The sequence below is a fragment of the Sceloporus occidentalis genome, unplaced genomic scaffold (genome assembly GCF_023333645.1).
Source record: "Sceloporus occidentalis isolate IW3139 unplaced genomic scaffold, rSceOcc1.0.p SCAF_19, whole genome shotgun sequence".
Classification (NCBI taxonomy): Eukaryota; Metazoa; Chordata; class Lepidosauria; order Squamata; family Phrynosomatidae; genus Sceloporus; species Sceloporus occidentalis.
Genome location: NW_028316999.1, coordinates 5,164,060 through 5,187,831, shown reverse-complemented (window position 1 = coordinate 5,187,831; position 23,772 = coordinate 5,164,060). Strand labels below are relative to the sequence as shown.

At 41.3% G+C, this 23,772-nt stretch overlaps 1 pseudogene; it reads left to right on the top strand.

Annotated features, from left to right (window-relative positions):
• The first annotated feature begins 277 nt into the window (after positions 1 to 277).
• LOC149302337 (phospholipid scramblase 2-like) lies at positions 278 to 22,775 on the top strand (annotated as a pseudogene).
• The last annotated feature ends 997 nt before the right edge of the window (positions 22,776 to 23,772 follow it).

The window sequence follows — 23,772 nt, the reverse complement described above, 5'->3', positions numbered from 1 at the left end:
CTACCGGACTCTGAAACTTATATATATATAATTGGCCCATGGATGCTCTGTTTTCCATACTGTAAACAGCCAGTTGGGGCAACTAGAGAACTCATCTTAACCATCCCATTACGCAGAAGCTAATGTGAATATGAATATAAAAATCACCACAAAATCACACACAAACAAAGACATGCTAATTATTGCCATCATTCTTCGTGATGACTTCATGGCGTCCGGGATGGATCGCAGACATTAAAATCAGTGGCGCACAGGTCCGGCACAACAGACACGCAAGATGGCCGCCGGCCTACAGAGCACTCAGCCTGGGGGAGGGGCTCCTCCGCAGCGGGCTAGCCCGCCCACTGCTGGAGGAGAAGAGCCGGTTGGCAGTGCTCCAGAAGCATCTATGGGACGCAGGCAGCACTATGCCGCCCCAAAGTCACTGATGGATCCGGTAAAAATAAAGAGGTAAGTCCCGATACTCGGTTTTACCGCTTTAATTTTCTGGAGGAGGCGGGGTCTATCGGGTCACGCAGCGTCATTGCGTGACCCCGAGGGAGCTGCAGTAAGCGCCTGCTAGGTCAACACGGTGAGTTAAGTGTGTGAGCTGCTTCAGTGTGTTTTGCTTTGGTTGTGTGTCCGCGCGGGTATGTTTACGTGCGTCAGTGTGTCCGCGTGGGTGTGCGTCAGTGTGTCTCATTTGGTAAATTAGACACGCTAAGATACTAAATCAGAAACACTAACATACAACATGTGCTTGGGTACATTAGTAGTAGTTTGTGGGTACATTAGTAGTAGTTTGTGGGTACAGTAGTAGTAGTAGTGTGTGGGTACAGTAGTAGTAGTAGTGTGTGGGTACAGTAGTAGTAGTAGTAGTAGAAGTATGTGGGTATAGTAGTAGTAGTAGTATGTGGGTATAGTAGTAGTAGTAGTAGTAGTATGTGGGTATAGTAGTAGTAGTAGTGTGTGGGTATAGTAGTAGTAGTAGTAGTAGTAGTAGTAGTAGTGTGTGGGTATAGTAGTAGTATTAGTAGTGTGTGGGTATAGTAGTAGTATTAGTAGTGTGTGGGTACAGTAGTAGTAGTAGTAGTGTGTGGGTATAATAATAGTAGTGTGTGTAGTTGTGAGTGACCTCGCGGTTAAACGTGAGGATACCCGTGAAGTGTGCGGCCAGCCAAAAAGGTCTGCAGACTGCTGCTAAAGATGGAAGGAAAGGGGAGGGGGGTGAAGAAAGGTTTGTTTGTGAGTCTGAATATATATATGTATGTATGTATATACAAAGACAAAAAGTGAAACGCTGGCACTCAATGAAGATGAGAGCCAAACTGTGTGTTGCTGAAATATAATAATTCCTTTATTTGGGTTCGTAGTCCCGTATAAAAAATTCATAATACTAAAAATACGAATATATTTTATACTTTTTTAAATAGTATATAATATGATACAATCAAAACAATGTCATCTAAAGAAAGCCCTTGTCCTGAAAAAAAAAAAATATATAACTTGTGTGGGTTCAGTAAACGGGAAAGAAGAAAATCACAGCTAAACACGAGCAGCACAGAAATGTTAAAAATAGCCATTGTCACGAAGGGTACAAAAAATAAAATCAGCCTTTGTCACAAAGGAGTTAAACAACATGAGTGCTTAGGGTCATTGTCCTGCTAGAAGGTGAACCTCCGTCCCAGTGTCAGATCTCTGGGAGACTGAAACAGATTTCCCTGTATTTAGCGGCATCCATCAATTCTCACTAGTTTCCCTGTTCTTGTCGAAGAAAAACACAGCATGATGCTGCTACTATGCTTCACTGTGGATGGTTTTCTCGTGGTGGTGATAGGTTTTGGGTTTGCTGCAGACAACGTAATGTTTTTCTTGATGGCCAAAAAGCTCAATTGTCTCCTCTGATCAGAGTACCTTCTTCCCTATGTTCGGCAAGTCTCCCACATGCCTTTTGGGAACAGGAAATGTATTTAGCCTAGCTCTGTGGAGCTCTCCCCCTCTTATGAGATCCCCATGTACCCAGGTAAGAGGAAAGCTGCGGGTGAGGGATGCTTGCTTTGAAGCACTCCCTCTGCTGGAAATATGCCGCTGCCGCTAATATATAGTGGCAGCAGGTGCGTTCATGTGTGTCCAGCAGGGAGGCGGCACGTTTGATGTCTGCAGAGTGGCGTGGCTTAAGCTGGTGATCTGTACTTTTCTGCAAGTTTGTCGGTGACCTGTTTGGAAAGTTCCTTGGTCTTCATGGTGCCCCTTGCTCGGTGGTTTGCGGACTCTGGGGCTTTTCAGAACAGGTGTGTATATATAGTGAGATCATGTGACACTTATATTGCAAACAGGTGGTCTTTGATTATGTGACTTCTGAAGGTAATTGGTTGCACCAGATATTTGGGGGGGCTTCATAGCAAAGAGTTGAATACGTATGCTACTTTTCCCTCTTTCATGTTTTAGAATAATTTTAAAAAATATATTTTCTTCATTTCACTTACCAATTTGGGCTATTTTGTGTATGTCTATTGCATGAAATCCAAATAAAAATCCATTTTAATTACAAGGGGGTGAACACATGAAACCCCCTCCCAAAACGCAGGTACTCCAAATCTATGTCCGAGCTCCATGGTAGTTAGAGTCTCTGGTAATTTGGGAAATTGGGAAGTAGTTCCAACGAAGCTTTGTACACACCTCCCTGAAAACAGAACCCCTGCGAAGGCCAGGGCCTGTAGTCTGTATGGAGGAGGCTGGAGCCCAAACCCCCTTTTGGAGCCTGGGGCACTGAGACTTCAGCGACAGATGTGTGCGCATTCAGGCTGTTAAAAACAAACAGCAGAAAGAAAAAAATATTGCATTTCTTGTTTTTATTTCCCAACCTGCCCCCCCAGTTATGCACATTTGAGCCCAGGCTTGCCACACTGCCTCCCAGATATGCCACATACCCCCACATATGCCACTCTGCTCTCCCCACATATGCCACTCTGCCCCCCACAAAGACTTACCCCCGTGCTCCAGACTCCTTGGTGTCTAGTAGGGGCAGCCGGTGAACGTCTGTGCGATGTGCGTAGACAACCTCTGCTTCTGGCTGGCACTTTTGCTGGAGCTTCTAGGACTGAGCACAGGAAGGTCATGTGACACCGGTGCTCCATCATAGAAGCCCCAGTAGAAGTGCCGGTAGTAACGGAGATTGTCTCCATGCATCGCACAGACGCCCACCGGCTGCCAGAGAGAATGATCCGGCTCCTCTGCAGAACTGCAGGAGATCCTCCTCTCTGGCAGCTGGTGAACGTTGCGCAAAGCACGCAGACCACCTCCGCTGTGCTGGCTGATACTTCTGCCGGGGCCTCTATGGAGAAGCACCGGAAGGTCATGTCAAGCTGGTGCTCCATCATAGAAGCCCAGGCGGAAGTGGAGGACAGTAGTGGAGGATGTCTGCACGCATGTATGTAGTGTGTATGTATGTTGATGTAAGTGCGTAAGTCTGTGAAAGTATGTGTGTGTTACTGAGGGAGAGGCCGATTACAATAATGAGTATGTAGAGAGAGAGAAACGAGAGAGATATGGGCAGGAAGTAGATAATGAGACAGGGAAATTATGAGAAAGGGGAGAGAAAGTGTGTTAAGGCAAGGACAAGCGTAAGCCAGGATGTCTATGTGTAAGGCAAATGTGAATGTGTGTGAGTATGTATGTGTGTTTATGGGCAGGCAGTAAGAGTAGTGCATCTGTTCCTGTTTTGGGCCTAAAGGTTATGCAATAAATCAATGGTGCACCTGAGCCAGACTAAGAGGAGACCTGAGAAGCTGAGGAAACCACTCTGCGTGCAATATAGATGCTGGGTAATTCTAGTGGATGCAGCCTGGGCAAGTGTCCTGTCTACGTGTAATCTGGTTGCTTGCGCAAGTCCTTATGTGTGCAATACGAATGAGGACCAGTCAATACACTCTAATACACAACCCTCATCAGGTGCCAAAAAAGCAGAGACCGGCTGATGGGGGGGGCAAGACAATTTTCACACCAGGGCTCTGTGTTTTCTAGTTACGCTCCTAATGTAGAGTCCCCAACCCTGACCGCTCCCTGCTACATGAGAGCTCTGTAAGAGCTAGTGTGCATTAAGTGTTACTTTGCAATCACGGCCACCTTCGGTCCCCACAGAGATTTGTGGGGTTTTCTTTTGGCAATTTAGAAATGGAAATGGGTGTTCTGAGATTATCAGTAGGTATACTTTTCGATTCATCTCTGCAGGCCATTCATTTTTGCTTTGAAACCGCTTTGCACACACATGATTTTGGGTGGGAATGTATTACTCCCGTTCTCCGCTCTCTGGCCAGTTGTGTACAGCATCGCGGCAGAGAAGCTGAAGAGGAGGCTCTACCAAGTACAGGAGTGGTTAGACACCAGCAACAGGAGCTTTCCTCTCAAGCTAAACTGCCTTTATCTGCAAAAAAAAATGTGATTTCAGATAAGGGGTTCTCAGATAAGAAAAGGATACTTAACTTGCATTACCGAATTTTAGTACGTGTTTATAAAACCTACATTTAACCACATTTCATTACAGTATACTCAGAGGATGTTGTACTCTTTGTTTAAATCATCCTGTAGCTCTCTGGGCTGACTTCATATGCAAAACTGACCGTTCTGCTGCCTATGTTGCTGCTTTCGAGGAAGGGTATGTATTTTGGATATCAATCCTCTTTTGTTTGTTTTTTTTTTCCTGGCTTAGAGTGATTGTGGGTCTTAAAGGGGAGATATATATAAAATTAACAATGGGTTGTTGGATGTGTATAGTTATGTTATAAATAATTTGTGCTCTGTTGAAACAGAGCAATGGTTCAGTCATTCTATATAATGCTCATTATGCCTAATACATGTAGTGAGTAGAAGGCAACACCTTTCTATGGTTTTAAGCATATATGTTTGTTTAACCATAATTTAGCATTTACAAAAAGTCCCTAGAGTACCCTAACACATATATAAGGTTTTTTCTTTTGTAGGCTCAATATTCTAGTGCACGGGATCAAAAAGAAAATATGGTCTAGAAGTGGAATTGTCACTTTTAACCCACTTATTAAAACTACCAATAAGTGTTTTGCTTATCAAGTAGTGTAATTGTTTTGAGGATAGTTATCAGATTTCCCTGGGAGATATTAATAATTTTCTGTCCCAAAATTATCTTCCTTCTCCTCACCCCACTCTTTTGGATTTTACTTAACCATAGCGGTGAGATAACATAATATAATGGATTAATCATGCAAATCCAAATTACAGTTAGTTAAGGTTTTGCTCCCACAAAAAAGGGATTTCTGAACTATATATAATCTGTAAACACCACTAGAGTATAGAACTACAACATGTAGATTTTTGGAAAAGTGACAGATCTTCTTTAAACCCCTTCAGTCCCCTATGGACGTACCGGTATGTCTAAAAAATGCATCCCAAGAATCCCCTATGGACGTACCGGTACATCCTGCCCTTGCAGTGGCAGGGATGTGTCCCTACACGGGAGATCAGGCATCGCCAGCTTTCTGCTGTCCAATCTGATGTAATAGCTTCCGGCACAAAAGCCGGAAAACTGTTACATTTTTAAACGCTGATCGCATGATCAGGCATTCCCTTCCGGGTCGCAGACCCTGCAGGGGATATCCTGTCCTCCGATGAGGCACAGACTCTGTGGGGACTTGCATAGAGATCACAGTGTGATCGGTGCAGGGGGATCGCAGAGAGGAGAGTGAGAAACCATGTTTCTCACTCTTCTCCCATGCTGAAACAGACAACTAAGGGAAAAAAGTTAGTGATTGAAGAAAAAAACCCATAAATAAATCACCAAAATAATACAATAAAAAAATAATAGTGAGCTTAGTGATGTCATTGTGACATCACTGGCATTAATAACATGTTCAAGAGGTCCCTAAGAGGATCTCTAACCATTTTTATATATATAAAATATAATAATAATTAAAAAAAAAACCCTTACATCCCATTGCCCTAACATCTACCCAGTATAACCCTCCTGCCCCCATTCACAACCCCCAAACCCGTTAAGCCATAAGCATAAAAATTCTACGAATCATGTACACCTTCTAGTATGTTCCCTATAAGTGCTGGGAAAGTATGGAAAATCTATATAAATTAGGTATTTCTGAAATCAGGACACCTGAATTGATAAATTTGGAGGGAATTTTCCATCACTTTTACCTAATTTTGTGAGGATTCAGAGGGGAAATGTAAAAAAAAAAAAAGTTTTTTTTTCAAATTTTTGCTAGTTTTTACTAAATTTCTCATTCTAAATTTTCACCTAATCATCCAACTATGGTATCAAAAGAAAGCTCTATCTCTCCTTGAAAAAACAATATATAGTTTACATGGGTACACTATTCGCAGGAAAAGAGAATAATCGCTGAACCGGCATAGCGCAAAATTGCTCTGGGACTTGAGGTACCAAAAACCCCTGGGATTGAAGGGGTTAATATCTCCTGGGTGTTGCTCACAAAAAAGTACTTAATCTCACATCTATTATGTGGCTATGAAGGAGAGCGTATATGTGGATAATAGGGAGACATAGCTATCTGATTACATTAATGGCAGAACATCAATCTGCTTGACACATAAATTAAGATAAATATTTCTGAGAAGGACTGGGATAAGATGAGTTTACATCATGTCAATTATAGGTTTATGTGCACTTACAAATCTCATAATTTTAAGAACAAAAAATAGCTAACTGTGAAGTTGAATTACGTAGAAGACTAGTGATGGCCGTTTACCTAGTCATAGACAAGTTATGACCCATTTATTTTAACGAAAGATTGGCTACTGGGTAAAAAAAAAACACTTTTTGAAGTTAAAACCACTTTTCAAACTCTTTTTATAAATAGCTCCCATAGAGCCATATTAAGAAAAATGCTGGGCATGGAGCTTAAATATGCTATTGCTGCTTTCTTTAAACTTTGCCCCAAGATTGCAAATATTGCCCTTTGTGCTCACTACCGGAGAGCAATTGGCATCTTCTCTATACATTGCATATATATATATTAGGGCTGCAACAACTAATCTATAATAATCGATAATGAAATTAGTTGCCAACGAATTTCATTATCGAATAGTTGAATCGATTTTTATCGATTAGGGTTTTTTTCAGAGCAAATGCTCTGGAAAAAAAACCCCTCGTTTTATAATCCATTTCACTCAGTGTGACTCACAGCAGTTACTACTTACCAGTCCCTCCCTGCAGTCACTCTGAATATTGGCCCCACCCATTTCCTATAGCGTCCACATGGCCCATCAATTCATCTAATTGTGAGTATAAAATTAATATTTGGGTTACAGAAAGTTAGGGGAAGTGGGGGTTAATTTAGGGGCAGTTATGGTTGATGAAGTGTTTAGGGTTAATTTAGGGGCAGGTATTGTTGATGGGGTTGTTAGGGTTAATTTAATGCTGAGGACTGAGGGTTAATTTAATTAATTTAATAAGGTTAACTTAAGGTGCAGTTAGAGGTAAAGGGGGGGCAAACTAAGGGGAAGCTAAATCCTGGGGGCAGTGAAGATTATTAATGTATTTATAAAAGTATGGTGTCGGTGTGCTGTGAACGAGTCTGTGAATCTATGAAGGCACTATGGCATATCTGGGGGGTTATATGGCATATCTGGGGAGGACGGGTTGACATATCTGGGGGTATAAGGATATTAGGGGGCACAGTGGCATATCAGGGAGTATTAGGCATATAGGGTATATATAGCGTGGAAACAATCTCCGTTACTGCCGGCACTTCTACTGGGGCTTCTATGATGGAGCACCGGTGTTACATGAACTTCCTGTGCTCAGTCCTAGAAGCTCCAGCAAAAGTGCCAACCAGAAGCAGAGGTTGTCTACGCACATCGCACAGACGTTCACCAGCTGCCCCTACTAGACACCAAGGAGTCTGGAGCACGGGGGGTAAGTCTTTGTGGGGGGCAGAGTGGCATATGTGAGGAGGGTGGAGTGGCATATCTGGGGTATGTTGCATATGTGGGAGGCAGAGTGGCATATGTGAGGAGGGTGGAGTGGCATATCTGGGGTATGTTGCATATGTGGGAGGCAGTGTGGCAAGCCTGGGCTCAAATGTGCATAACTAGGGGGGCAGGTTGGGAAATGCATTTTTATTAAAGTTTTTTTTATTCTGCTGTTTGTTTTTAATAGGGCTGCAACTAACGATTATTTTAATAATCGATTAGTTGCCCGATTATTTTTTCGATTAATCGATTAATCGGATAAAAAAAACAATATGCAAATTTTTTGTTTATTTAAAATAATTTAATGAACTGGATGTTAAAAAACAACTTAAAATTTACATTAACATTCTTATTTTGTTATGATGTAATAAAAAAACAATATTTTCAAAGTACAAAAACCCAAACACAATATTTATGAAACAAAATAACCCCAAACATTCTGAAAAGAGGTGGACTATTACTGTTCAAGAAACTTTGCACCCAGCACTTTGCACCCGGCACTTTGCACCCGGCACTTTGCACCCAGCCCTGGCACTTTGCACCCAGCACTTTGCCCCACCCCTGGCACTTTGCACCCGGCACTTTGCCCCAGCCCTGGCACTTTGCACCCAGCACTTTGCACTCAGCCCTGGCACTTTGCACCCAGAACTTTGCACCCAGCCCTGGCACTTTGCACCCAGCACTTTGCACCCGGCACTTTGCACCCAGCCCTGGCACTTTGCACCCAGCACTTTGCACCCAGCCCTGGCACTTTGCACCCAGCACTTTGCACCCGGCACTTTGCACCCGGCATATTGCACCCAGCCCTGGCACTTTGCACCCAGCACTTTGCACCCAGCCCTGGCACTTTGCACCCAGCCCTGGCACTTTGCACCCAGCCCTGGCACTTTGCACTGTGCCCCTGCACCCAGTCTCCAACTCTGCCCTGCACCCAGCCCTGCCCCCACATTCTGCCCTGCCCCCACACTCACACCCTGCACCCACTCTGCTCTGCACCCACACTCACACTCTGCCCTGCACCCCCACCCCCACTCTGCCCTGCACCCAGTCTCCTGCCCTGCCCCCACACTCACACCCTGCCCTGCATCCCCACCCCCACCCTGCACTCAGTCTCCTACCCTGGCCTGCCCCCCCCACCCCCACTCTGCCCTGCATCCCCTGAAACCCCACCCCCACCCCCGCGAATCGCTCTGTGCGAACGGAGCCACTCGCACAGAGCGAATCGCTCTGTGCGAACGGAGCCACTCGCACAGAGCGAACCGCTCTGTGCGAACGGAGCCACTCGCACAGAGCGAACCGCAACTAAAAGAAGGCGCGTGTAGCGGAAGCGGGGAACGCTCGCGGAGGTAAGTAAAAGGAGCCGAGTGCTCCAACAACGAATCGATCACTCGATTAATCGATAACGGAAATCGTCGACAACGATTTCCGTTATCGATTATTATCGATTCGTTGTTTCAGCCCTAGTTTTTAACATCCTGTTTGTTTATTAAATTATTTTAAATAAATGAAAAATTTACATTTATTTTTTTATCCGATTAATGGAAAAAAAATTGGCCAACTAATCGATTATGAAAATTTGCTTTTAGTGCATTGGTCTATTGGCAGGACGTATGGGTTGCAAACAGTATGAATAGCACTATTGCTTCACATGCGCTTTGGTCCTTGCTAATGGTGTCCACCAAACATTAAAGATACACAAGTAATGTTGAGAAACATTAATTGCAGCTGGATATGGCTATGGCTATGGCCTGAATGGTAAAAAAAAGGAGTCCAAAGGTTGAGTACATCTTAACTACATTGATGTTGAATTTGTATTCTGTTAAAAGCGCTGACAAACAAAATTGTTGGTAATGGTTAACGTTTGCAGCGAATGGAACCTAATTCTTCAATACTAAAATGTGTACCACTTTCCCTGATGGTTTTACTGAAATAGAAATTAAATGCAAAGGCAGAACATCCCTCACTGACAGCCCATTAAAACAGCCTGCAATAAACTGGATAAAATTCTTATGACTTCAAAAAGGAGGTCTGGCAATAAGTATCTTGCACTAACAGCCATATCTTGAAACATGAAATGCTAAAATATTTTCTGTTACGAATGATTATCATATTTCTGACTTAAGTTGAAGAACTATGGTTGCAGGCACCCCCCCCCCCCCCCCCATCGCCTAATCAGCATACCTGGGAACTCTCCAGGTTTGACCCGGAGATTGTCGGGTGAGCGCTGCTCCTCCAGTTCTCCCGGTCAAGACCCGAATCCTCCGATTCTTGACACGCCCTGCTCCCCACCCATTTTTCCTTTAAATGAGAGTGTTTCCTGCTGCGGTCAGTGAGAACGCCCCCGACTTCAGCGGGGCCACGTCCCACAAGGGAAGCCCAGAAGTTCCCAGGTATGCTAATCAGATGAGGCCAAAGAGAAAGCCCAAGGTTGCAGCAGACAGCCGTCTGCAACTCAACAGAGGAAAACCTGTCTGCCTCCAGCCGAGCGCTAAGCCCGATCCCTCTTCTACACAGGGATTCCAACTGCTGGAGGAGAAGAGCCGATTGGGGGAATCATTGATCTCCACGGCAGGCGAGCCCGCCCACTGCTGGAGGAGAAGAGCCGATTGGGGAGATCATTGATCTCCGCGGCAGGCTAGCCCGCCCACTGCTGGAGGAGAAGAGCCTTTTGGGGAGATAAATGATCTCCTTCTAACAGGTGGCGCTCAAGAAGCAGGACCGATGCAATTTAGAGGGTTTTTAATTTTAACACGGAATTAAGCGCAAATCTAAATGCTTAAATCCAGTGGATGTAGAAGTATCTACAGGATTTTCCATATAAACTAGACATAGGTCATTAGCCAACATTATGTTGTGGCATTTACACTAGAATAAATGAAAAACACCCACATGGGTTTGATTCCAGAACTACGAATAGGTAAATACTATTACATGGTTTCCAAAAGCAACTCTCTGGCCCTTAAGATTTTAATGGAAGAGTCTTGAAGAGTGTTTTACCCTTTCTTCCTTCTACTTCCTTCTTCTTCCTGCTGTACATATTCTAATAATATCAACTCATTACACTGTAAATAGAGTAGAGCTCAAATGTTCAGAGAATCCCCTTTTAAACATTGTTGTGAGTCCATTATAGCATTGTATAGGATTCCAGGACTCTTAACTACCATCAGAGAAATGTCCCTAGGGACTTTGACAGCAAAGCACATAATTACTTTAGTCTGTTGAAACATACTGGGTGGGACCATGAATAATGTAGATCACAGAATGTCTGCAGATAAGAACCATTTGGCTAATTCAGTCTTCCCATTCTCTGGCTGCTGTGCTTTACAAAAATATGCATTGAACTGGTAAAGTGTTTCCCAGGGGTAGGCTAATAAACTATTTTTGGTTTTTAGAATTCCTGATTTGTATTTATTTATTTATTTATTTATTTTTTATTCTGCTGACATTTTTACTATATATGTTTATCAGATGGGTCATATATTTATGAAAACAAAAGTGCAATTTAGTATTTAGAAGCCAGGAAGAGTTCAGTTAGTTAGTTAGTATTGTAATTTTGATCTGTATAGCTTTAAAACCAAAGGTTTGTCATTTCTGAGAATCCACGTCATGTTACTTTTGCTGGCAGCAAATTCTTGCCAGTTGCAATATCACTAATGACCCAAGGGTCAATCATGTTTTCCTGGTTTTGTTTTTAAGCCTTTTTGTGATAGAATGTAAGATCTGGAAACATTGGGCTTTGGTACTTAGTATCTCAGGACCATTTTTTTTCCTGTGTGTGTGTGTGTGTGTATGTATGCATGTGTGTATATATATATATATATATATATATTTGTTTTGTTTTTTTTTACTTACACACAATGTGTAATGAAAATTTTATTTTATCTATTAAAAAAAAAAAAAAAACAATCATAACGCGTAATCCAAGACCATTTTCCAAAAATGTAACTATTATGTCTAAAAAAAAAAATAATAAAAAAAAATATTTACTTGGCTTTCCCTTGTACCATAATAGCATCACATCCAATTTCCCTTTTACTTTAATCCATTTTAATGTACTAATGATGCTTATTGTATCCTAGTATATCCTGTAGTATCCAATGACCTACTTACTGATAATGCCTTGTTAGGGTAGAAACTGGATTTATGAAGATTCACTTTTCCCTGTGGGTTTGTTTTTTTGGGTTTTTTTTTAAATGCGAAAGAATTATGTTTCTCATTAGCAATCATTATTGTTTGTATACATACTCTAGGGAAATACACTTCATGTATAATTGGTGGACTGAATTAGTTAAAAAATTTGTAAAAGTATTTAGGGCTCCAACTAACAATTATTTTCATAATCGATTAGTTGGCCGATTATTTTTTCGATTAATCGGATAAAAAAAACTATACAAATTTCGTTTAAAATAAAAACGTATCATTTACATTACGATGTGTCATTAACACTGACATAATAATAAAGCTATATTTTAAAGGAACCCAAACACACTATTTTTCTAACTAAGTTTTAATACCAAAAGTTTTACAAGTAAATATTAATTCATGTAAAATATATTTTTTTCATATTTAATAAAAACTATGACAAAAATTGCCTCTTGTTTATATTTTCTTTTATTTGCCAACCTGCCCCCCAGTTATGCACATCTCACTCCCAGCTTGCAACTCTGCCCATATATGCCTTATACCTCCTATGTACCAGAGATGCCACTGTGCCCCCCAATATGCCTTATACCTCCTATATGCTACTGACATGCCACTCTGCCCCCTATATGCCACCATGCCCCCTGATATGCCTTATGCCCCCGATATGCCACCATGCCCCCTGATATGCCTTATGCCCCCGATATGCCACTGTGCCCCTATATGCCTTATACCCCCTATATGCCACTGTGCCCCAATATGCCTTATAGCCCCCGATATGCCTTATACCCAATATGTCACTGATATGCCCTTTACCTCAATATGCCACCATGCCCTCTGATATGCCTTACCCCCCCGATATGCCACCATGCCCCGATATGCCTTATACCCCCTATATGCCACTGTGCCCCCTGATATGCCTTACACCTCCTATATCCCCACTGTGCCCCCTGATATGCCTCATAGCCCCTTTATGCCACTGTGCCCCCCTGATATAAAACAAACTGACAGCGCTAAAATAGGCATAAAATATATGCTTTAATGAATATAGAAAAAAAAGGATACACAATACAATATAAATATATATAAATATATGGACAATACAAACAAATCATATATTACAGCAATCAAAAAAAAACAACACATCCCCCTTTTTTTTCCCCTGGTTCCTGTGCTGGGACCTCTGCCCAACAGGGCTGCTCCGCCTTTCTTTTTTGCTGCCCAGTGGTTTGCGAGGTGTCCGCCTGGGGTTTCTGCCTACGGGTTGGCCCGTCCCTTGTTGAGGTTTCCCTTCCCCTGTTTGTTCACAATACGAGTTATCGTGTTCTTGTTTTCTGGGCATGGTCCTGGGGGTCGCTGTCTATGGGCCTTTTTTCTCCTATTTGTCTCCTCACTACCACCTTATCTTGCTGAGGCCTGTTCCTTTCCGCGACATTAGTGATGTCGATATTACTTTTTGTATGCACTGGTTCAATGATACCTATGTTGATGACTGCTGATGTTTCTGCTACCTGCACATCGTTATCACGCGAACAAAAAAAAAAAAAAAGAAATTATGTCTAGGCGCCGCTTTACTCTGACCTGTATGATTTTTCTTTTTGCATATTCTGTCGTATGCTGTGCCTGGAGGTCAATAAAAAAGTTTTCAATCGAAAAAAAATAAAAAACACAAATTAAAGAATGCAAAGACATAATTAATAGATCCTGAAAAAAATCTACCTGCCCCACCAGGGGTTAATATATCAACAAAAGAAACACAGGGAAAATAAGCATAAAAGTAAAGATAATACTCCATGTTTACCTTACCCAGTGGTGCTTACTTGCTCCGTTTTTCTTCTGCTGTTATATTAACCCCTGGTGGGGAAGGTAAAAGTGAAGGGAAGTAGGGAGGTTGCGCACATCGCGCACTAAAATCCAAATCCCGTGCAGCGCTGCACGGGACCTGGATCCACTCTGGCAGCCGGTAGGGGTCTGTGCGATGCACGCAGACAGCCGCTTCTCCCCTCCGCTTCCGTTGGGGCTTCCATGATGGAAGCCGCACCGGAAGGTCATGTGACGCCGGGTTCAGTAATAGAAGCCCCGGCGGAAGTGGAGGGGAGAAGCGGAGGATGTCTGCGCGTTTTGCACAGACCCTCACCGGGGGTGGCAGAGAGGATCCAGGTCTCCTGCAGCTTTGCGGGGGGTCTGGATTCTACTGTTCTCTATTTGAGATCGGATTATAGAAGGATGGAGTTTTTCTGAGCATTTGCTCTGAAAAACATAATTTTATAAATCGATAAAAATCGATTCAACAAATCGTTGACAACTATTTTCATAATCGATAATTATCGATTTTATCGATTCGTTGTTTCAGCCCTAAAAGTATTGCAATAAGTGTCTGGAAAGCCATTAACAGCATTTAAACAACAAGTGTTTGATAATTAATCACCAGAACACTAGAAAGTAGATAAAGTTCCAGGGCTAGATGGGATACACAGGAGCATACCACAGGAAGTTAGTCAAGCAATAGCCAGATTACTGTTTCTGATTTTGAAAGATTCTTTCCAGTCGGGAATTGTACCAAAGGATTGGCAAAGCTGATGTGGTTCACATTTTTAAAAAAGGATCCAAATCTGAGCTTGGGAACTACAGACATGTAAGCTTAACATCTGTGGTGGGGAAATTGTTTGAGAGTTTATTAAGAGATGGCATATACTATACTGTACATAAACTAATAATATCAACACATTACACTGTAAATAGATTAGAGCTGAAATGTTCAGAGAACAAATTAACCCCTTAATGACAAAGCCTCCAGGCTGCCGTTAAACAGCTAAAACAGCTTAGGAAGCGATCGAAATCTCTTCCTAAGCATAAACTGTGTTGCGTCGGTAACACAACCCCCTACCTCAATAGCCTCGTGATTGCTTCGAAGAGCAATCACAGGTGCCATCCTGTAAATGACGTTGCCGTCATTCACACGACGGCATTAACAATAGATCTGAGTTCGCAGAGGGTCTATCCAGAGCCTCTTGAGAACTCTCGAGCTCCTCCTGCAGGTTGAATGCGGTACATGCATGGGACAGGCAAAAAAGCTACCCTGACTCTAATAGACCAAGGACTGATTAAGGTATAGGTCCTTTCAAGGACCTATAAACATGCAGACTTGATTGACCAAATTGTACTTATGTAATTAAATTTCTTCTCATCCAATGGCTACATACAACCCGATCTAGAGGTATACAAATCACTCCATTCAGAACCTCATCGTGAAGAGAAACTGACTCACACTACCACAAATATTCAACATTCCCGTGGGGAAAAGAATCTTGAGCATAAAATACTGTGCTGAGTGATTCTATTTTATACCACTGGCTGTGTGATAAGGAATTGGAGTGATGTGTCTAGCAGACTAGAGCTACAATAAAATATATATGTATAAAGCTGTCTCAAAACATATTATACAAAAACTAGAACTGATAAAAAAAACCTTAACCTGATACTATTAATTAAAAAAAATAATAATAATTGGGTAGGAGTTCTCCTTTTAAAGTGTGGATGACACGGTTAACTGCAAGTATAAAACATATACACACATTGTGGCAGTAAAATTGGTAACGTGTGTGTGTGTGTGTATAATATATATATATATATATATATATATATATATAATCTCATTTTACACACTCACTACATGAACAAAAGTATTGGGACACCCGACCATTACTCCATCAGGGACTTTGATGACATCACATTCTAAACGCATAGACATTAATATGAAGTTAGGCCCCCGTTTGCAGCTAACAGTTTCCACTTTTCTGGGAAGGCTTTCCACAAGATTTTTGTGGGAATTTTTGCCCACTCGCCCAGTATAGTGAGGTCAGGCACTGATGTTGTATGAGAAGGCCTAGCTCGCAATTGCCGCTCCAGTTCATCCCAAAGGTGTTTGATGGGGTTGAGGTCAGGGCTCTGTGCGGGCCAGTCAGGTTCTTCCACACCAAACTCATCCAACCATGTCTTCATGGACCTTGCATGGGCACTGGGGCCAGTCATGCTGGAATAGAAATATTTTCCCACAAAGTTGGAAGCATAGCAGGGGTGTGACTAGAACCCACAGGACCCTGATGCAAAAATTGCAACTTCACTATGCAACATGTCCAACAGTGCCACCTTTACTCCACACAGCTTGTGAGTATATTTTCCCCCAGGCAGCTTATCACTGCCATCCTAACCACCAAACAGCCTGTTTGTGAGTACTGACTAGCTGGGGCAAAGATGGCACAAACAGCTGGTCTGTGCCATCATTGCCCTGAAACAACTTGCCTGTGCCTTCTTTGTCCCTTGCCACACCCAGTTCCAACCTACACTCTGGCACACATATATAAACACACTTACACAAATTAGACACATTTACTCATACTTTCTAGCACACACGTACACATTATGTGACCCTTGGGTCATTAATGATATTGCAACTGGCAAGAATTTGCTGCCAGCAAAAGTAACATGACGTGGATTCTCAGAAATGACGAACCTTTGTTTTTTTGTTTTTATTTTTTACACTTACACGTACATGTTCGCATACATACATATAAATACAAACACATATACATACGTTTCTGTCAATGCCAGTTCAAAATAGTTTCTAAACAATTTTGAACCGGTACAAGGAGACAGGAACAATGGGTTGCAGGCCCCAGGCCACCTAGAGCTGTGACCCCCTGTAGTTGTGCAACGGAAGCATAACATTGTCCAAAATGTCTTGGTAGCATACCAAGACACTTAGGACAATGCTATGCTCCAACTTTGAAAAGCCTTCCAAGGTGAGTGAAAGCTGTTACAGCTGCAAATGGGGGACCAACTACATATTGATGTCTATATATTTAGCATGCAATTTCGTCAGAGTCCCTGTTAGTGTAATGGTCAGGTGTCCCAATACTTTAATCTGTATAGTGTGTGTGTGTATAATTGGAGGGGGCATTTAAAATTGGTTAGCCCTACAAAGTGACATCTTCTAATTTTATTAATAAAATCTATTATTTTGTAAACTTTATTTTTTTTTACATAAAACTACTTACTCTTTTACTTAACAGGTGCACCTGGTCAGCCTCCCTATGGAGCATATGTAGGGGTGCCTCCTGTCCAGAACCAGCCAGGTGGCCCCAGAGTCCCTGCAGCAGCTTGGATGCCTGCACCTCCAACAATCCCCAACTGTCCACCGGGCCTGGAGTATCTAAGCCAGGTATCTGTAATACCAAATTTGTTTACCATGTGCTTGATGCAAGTTTTAAATAAGTTTGTTTTCTCTGTAATGGAATCCGTTTTCCATGATCAGTATCCTCATATCCTAAGATCATCACAGGTACTGGTGAGACAAGAAATACTGTATTTTTACCAATTTATAAACCACCCTTGAAGTCTGCAAACCATAGATTTGAGAGGTTATTTTAGTGGAAGCAGACAGTCTATAAGTCTGTTCCGTGCGGGTAAACGAGAATCCCCATACTATTTTCTTTGAGAGGCTCTGCAGGGATAATGGTTCTGGGCAAACCTTCCCCTTGGGTGGAGGTAAGAGTCCTTTGTTAATAACACTATTATATTTTTCCCTCCCAGATAGACCAGCTTTTAATTCACCAGCAAGCTGAGTTGTTAGAAGGTATGTCATTTTTTTCTATTTCCTTTACAGATGTCACACTTACATTGATGAGTTCATAGTTTTGTTTTTTGTTATTCTTAAAGATTATTATGCTTTATTAACAGGAGGCTAATCTTTATTTTTTAACCACTTTTTTAAAATGTGCACTGCATTTCCATTTATATTGCCATTTCCATCATCCCCATGAATTGGCAAATAGCTGTTTTTTGTTTCCATACATTTATTTTTTTTCTCTCTCAACTTCTCAGCCTTGACTGGATTTGAAACCAACAATAAATATGAAATAAAAAACAGCTTGGGGCAAAGGGTTTACTTTGCTGCAGAAGAAAACAATTGCTGCACTAGGAATTTCTGTGGGCCTGCTCGTTCCTTTGCCATGACCATTGTTGACAACACGGGCCGTGAAGTGATGAAATTAGTCCAACCGTACAGATGTTCTTCCTGTTTTTCCGTGTTGCTTACAAAAAGTAAGTGTGAAGCAATTGGTAGGCCCAAGGGTTAACATCACACTACACACATTTCCTTGACCAATAACATAGATGTATCTTATGGTCAAGTCCCACAGCACTATAGAAAGAAACGCTAAACAGAATGAGTCATGGGGAAATATGAAAAGTGTATTTTATTAGGAATAAGACTAAAAGTTAATTTTAAAATGGATGAGGGACATGGATTCACTAATCTTACATCACTGGACACCGGGATTCCTTGAGCATCAGTGGTCCAGTTGAGGTTGTGCCTGGGCTGCTGATGTAAGAGTATTCCTTAATCTGTCTGTGTTCTCAAACAGTAAAGAGGGTAACATCTGAGTGTATTGATCTGTAGTATTTTTTCTAATTTGAGATGTAACTATAGCTGGGTATGAATTGAGAATTTGTTCTGGAAGGAGTTACTTAAAAGTAATATATTTTTATAGGTAATATGCGTATATTCAATAATCTCTCTAAATCCTTTTTTTTTATTTTTATTTTTTTTACAGCTTGAAGTGCAGGCTCCTCCAGGTGTCGTAGCTGGTTATGTAAAACAGAATTGGCATCCTTGTCTGCCAAAGTTTACCATCCAGAATGAGAGAAAAGAAAATCTGTTAAGAATCACGGGGCCCTTTATTCCTTGTAGATGTTGCCCGGATGTCAACTTTGAGGTACAGAACCGTAGATACATTCTAACAACCTTTTCTTTATGTGCCGGTGAAACAAAAATTGCCATTTTAAAACCCTATAATAATACCAAACATCTTACTTAGCAATAGGGTTCATTATAGTTAATCATAGTAAGTTGGCAATCGTGAAGTTGAAAGTTCTATTGCATTCCTGTACTAATGCAGCTCTCCACGGGATGGGATTTGCTAATATGCATTATGTCACATTAGAAAGGTTGCAGAACATTGAGCTACAAAATTGGGTAGCTTAACGTTGGCATCAGTCTTGGATTTGTATCCTGACTTCTCATTAACTTTCATATAATATATCCATAACTGAACACTGAATAACCATTACCATTTAAAATGTATGCCCGGAGAATTCTAGCAACGCGTAGATGCTGAATTTGAATTTATTCGGAAGATATTTATTCAATGTATTAACCAGAAAACAAAATCAAAGATTACAACAGACAACACAGCATTGATATTATGTTTAAAAAATATATATATTTAAGCTTATTTAATAAATAATCTTGATAGAGATTTGTGAGTATGCACTGTAATTTTTTTTGTTGTTGTTGTTGTTTAGCTGAAGACTCTTGATGAAACCTCTACGGTTGGGCGAATTTCCAAACAGTGGACAGGTCTAATAAAGGAATCCTTAACAGATGCAGACAACTTTGGTGTTCAGTTTCCAATGGATCTTGATGTGAAAGTCAAAGCAGTTGTGCTTGCTGCCTGCTTCCTTATTGTAAGTAGTGGGTTGTTTATTCAGAAGGGTTATTCTTTCAAATAAGGATTTTTTTTCCTCTACATGTACGTTTCCTAATCTTGCTGTTTTAAAAGATTGCAATGAAGGTGTTTGTCCGTTTAAAGTTATCCTGATCTTAGAAATGTAAGTGATTTACCAGTAGCTGGGAATGTATTAACTGAACTGAATTTGCTTTATTACTATGCCCGGCACTTCCGCTGGGGCTTCTATGACGGAGAGCCAGCGTGACATGACCTTCCAGTGTTCAGTCATAGAATCCCCAGTGGAAGCGCTGGGCAGCAGCAGAGGTTGTCTACGCACATCATACAGACGTTCACCGGCTGCCCCCACTAGATACCAGGGAGTTTGAAGCACGGGGGACAAGTCTGCTGATACATTGGTGGGGGGGGGGCAGAGTGGCATATAGGGGGTATAAAGCATATCTGGGAGGCAAAGTGGCATGTAAGCTGGTATAAGGCATATCTGGGGAGCAGTGGCATGACGGGGGAAAGATGTGCAAGTTGGAAAATAAAAGGAAATAAAATCAAAAAACGCATTTTTTTTCAATCATAGTTTTTATTAAATATGAAAAAATACTTTACATGTGAATTAATATTTACTAGTAAAACTTTTTTTTCCTATTGGATAGTCTTATATTCAGGCCTTTTCTTTTCTTCCTAAATTAATACTGAAATTTTGGGGGGTTGTCTTATAATCAGGGTCATTTTATAATCGAGCAAATATGGTATGTTGTCCTACATTATATTCTGCATCAGGCTGATGTTTATATTGAATATTTTTGTCCCTCAGGATTTCATGTTCTTTGAGCACAGCCAAGATTGAAGACAACTTTCTGAAGATACCCATGAAAGAAGGGCGTGGGTTGTTTTTTGTTAATGAGTTATGTTTTTACTGGTTTTAACACCTGTACTTTTCATTTATAGTATTTGGAATTCATGAAGCAAGGCTATTTCAATTTTTCTACAAACTCATCTTTTTAAGAGGTTCCAAATGTTTTAACTATCTCCACTTGGTGTTAACAGTCCAACGGGAATATTAAAAAGAATTTTTTTTTTTTGATCCGTACATTGTGCTTCCTAAATTTATAGATTATGAGGGCTGTATTTGTTTAATACCCATCTACATGCTCTGTTGCGATGTTGAAGTGCACTATCCATGCCAAATGTAAAGTCTGTATTTGGAGGAGGGGTTTATACCTCTTCAGGACCCTCTCCTTCAGGGTATTTCATTAGCGCTGTTTGAGCATCTCGTTAGTGCTTGCAGGGCGGGAGGGGCTCCTGTTTAAGCAGAGCTGCTCAGTATCGTTTTATGTGCAGGTAGGGCTCATTTAGGGGGAATCTTGGACTGACTCGTTTCATGTGCAGGAAGGAAGAGGGCCTGTTTAGAGGAGTGTATCCAGAGCACCTCTACTCATTTTGCTTTACACAAAAAAAAAACAACCCCTTTCTTAAATGTGGCTATACCATTTGCCATCTTCTGCCACACTCATTTAAAACTTACCCCAACTCTATCATCTATACATAGCAGGCATACAACATTAGGTTTCACTATTACACCTGGATAGGGCTTTCCTTCTTAGCACACATCCCGGACCTGGAACATTCCTTTAAAGACCTTGCAAACGATAACACAGCTGTAACACAGCATTTATTATCAAATCATACTCTATTCCTACATTCAGCATTGGGTCATTACTTTGGCCACTATCTTACCTACAATGGTGGCGTTTTCAGGGTCTAGGCACATTTCACTTGACGTTTGCTCATGTTTTACCCGTACCATAAATCTAAAGCATGTTTTTGGTATTTGTTGGAGATGTCTCGGGGAATATGTATACCCCCCTTTAGGACCCTCTCCTTCAGGGTGTTTCAGTAGCGCCTTTCCTGCCTGCCCCCCTTAGTTCACTCTTTCTGCTCGTCTCTATTCTCCCTTTCCTAATCCTCTTCCTTCTCCTTTTGAGAGGTAGGCTCCTATCCTACCTACAAAAGAGGGTCATTTTTAGGGTCTAGGCGTATTTCAGACCCACTGGACATTCGCTTATATTTTACCCCTACCATAAATATTTTTTGTATAGAGAGCATAAAGGTTGTTGAGTCAAATGTCTGTTAAAAGTAAAATATATATCTAAACAATTAGCACAGTATATATGTTTGAATAGAACCTATGAGGTGAAAGTTTACAAGACAAGACCTTCTTTTTAACATTTATATATCATATATGACCAATATCTATGACCGGATTATTCTACTGCGATTGTGACCGTTAAATATTGTTTTTCTATTTCATGTTTTCAGTCACTAAATATATATATTTTTTTATACTTAATTGCAACCAGTCTACCTCCAACAGTAAAAATTCATCCCTGTCTATTGATGGACAAAATCTGAGACTGAGAGTGACCTTGTGTAAAGTCTTACTAGAATTTTGGTACATTCCAAACTAAGTTGGTTGTTTTAGTTGATTGAAGAGTTGCTAGTCTTTGTATAAGTATAACCTGGGCATTTTTTCACTATGCACAAAACCATTTTCCTTGCCCAGCATGATGAACACTACATGAAATACTGCAGTCAGCGAATTTAACTCCAAAGGAGGCTGTAAGTGATGTTTTATAGTGGTATCAATACTCCATTGAAACATGCGAGGAGACGGTAAACCACCAAACTGGTTTGGAAACGACCAGAGTATTAAAGTGGTGTGGAATCAAACAGCCAGAAAATACTTGGAAAACCACATATTACATTGCATAGGTTTAACACATACATTAGGTCCTTCTTAAACCTGGGTTATAATCTATACACTTTCTTTTGCCTTCTACAAGTTTATACTTTTGTGTCAATCTGATGCACTGATGTAGAGGACTGCATTGGGGCTGTGGGCGGGAGCGGGCGGTCAGGCACTGTACCTGCGGGTCGCGGTAATCCCGCGCAGTCCCGCAAGGATGCCTTCTCGCTGCTCCATTACAGTGTCTCCTATCTTGCTCCGCCCATGAACAAAGCGGAGTCACGTGATGTGACGTCACTTCCTGTGACTCCGCCTTGTTCCTGGGCGGAGCAAGAGAAGAGACGCTGTGTGCGAACTACTCGAGGGCAGCCTTGCGGGACTGCGCAGGAAATCGGGTAAGGAGGCGGGCGTGATTGGCCACAAATGTGTCGGGAGCGGGCGGGATTGGCCGCGGGAGCGGAACACCCACATTGCGGGAGCAGGATTCAAAACAGCGGGAGCGGGATTCAAAAAGCAGTCCCGCGCAGGGCTCTACACTGATGCTCCTGTATCCATGGCCTGAAATTGTGTCATTTTGGTGGGAGATAAAGGGAATGTTTTCAGGAAAAGCAATCTCATTTTCTGTCATTGATTCATGAGATAGTTTAACAATGCTGATCCGGGGAGTGAGTGAAGAGCATCCATACTTAATGTGAGTGGTCATATATTTTCAATGTTTAGCTTTTTTCCTACCAGCTCAGAACAGTAGCATCTGGGGTTAATCCCTGTCTCTGTCACTGTTCCCAGATGAAGTATAGACCTTTTAAGTCTGTTTTAATACTAAATAATCTTCAGATCAAGCCAGACGTGTCTTTATAGTTTGTACAAAGTGAGTATAAATAGCACCAACCCCTTAACTAATTCTGCTGCGCTTTGCCTTGGACTCTTGCGCTAAATCCATAACCAGCTAAAATAGCATTTGGCATTACCTATAAGAACTAAATATTCCCTGTCACTACAACAGCAGGTTCCAGACAAGGCACACTCAAGGAGTGTCTATAAAAAGCTTTATCCAGCTTCCAATACAATATATATAAAATATATATATATTTTATTTTTTTATTTTGTGGAGCCAACTATAGCAAGAAATAAACTGGCATTTGATATGATGTTTACTAGAATAGTAAACGCACTGTGAGGAATGGGTCACGATGGCCTTAAAATATTTTGTGTTTTGTGCTCACCTATGCAGTAGGCTTTAGTATTTGTTTGGGCATTATATTGTACCTGTGCTTCATAGGGGCTTGCTTGATTTCAATTAGCTTTAAGAAATGAAAATATTACATGAATCCATTTAAGTAATCTCCTTATTCATAGGTTACAAGTGTTTCAATTTTGTTTTGAGGATTTTGATCTGGTTAATTTTGACAA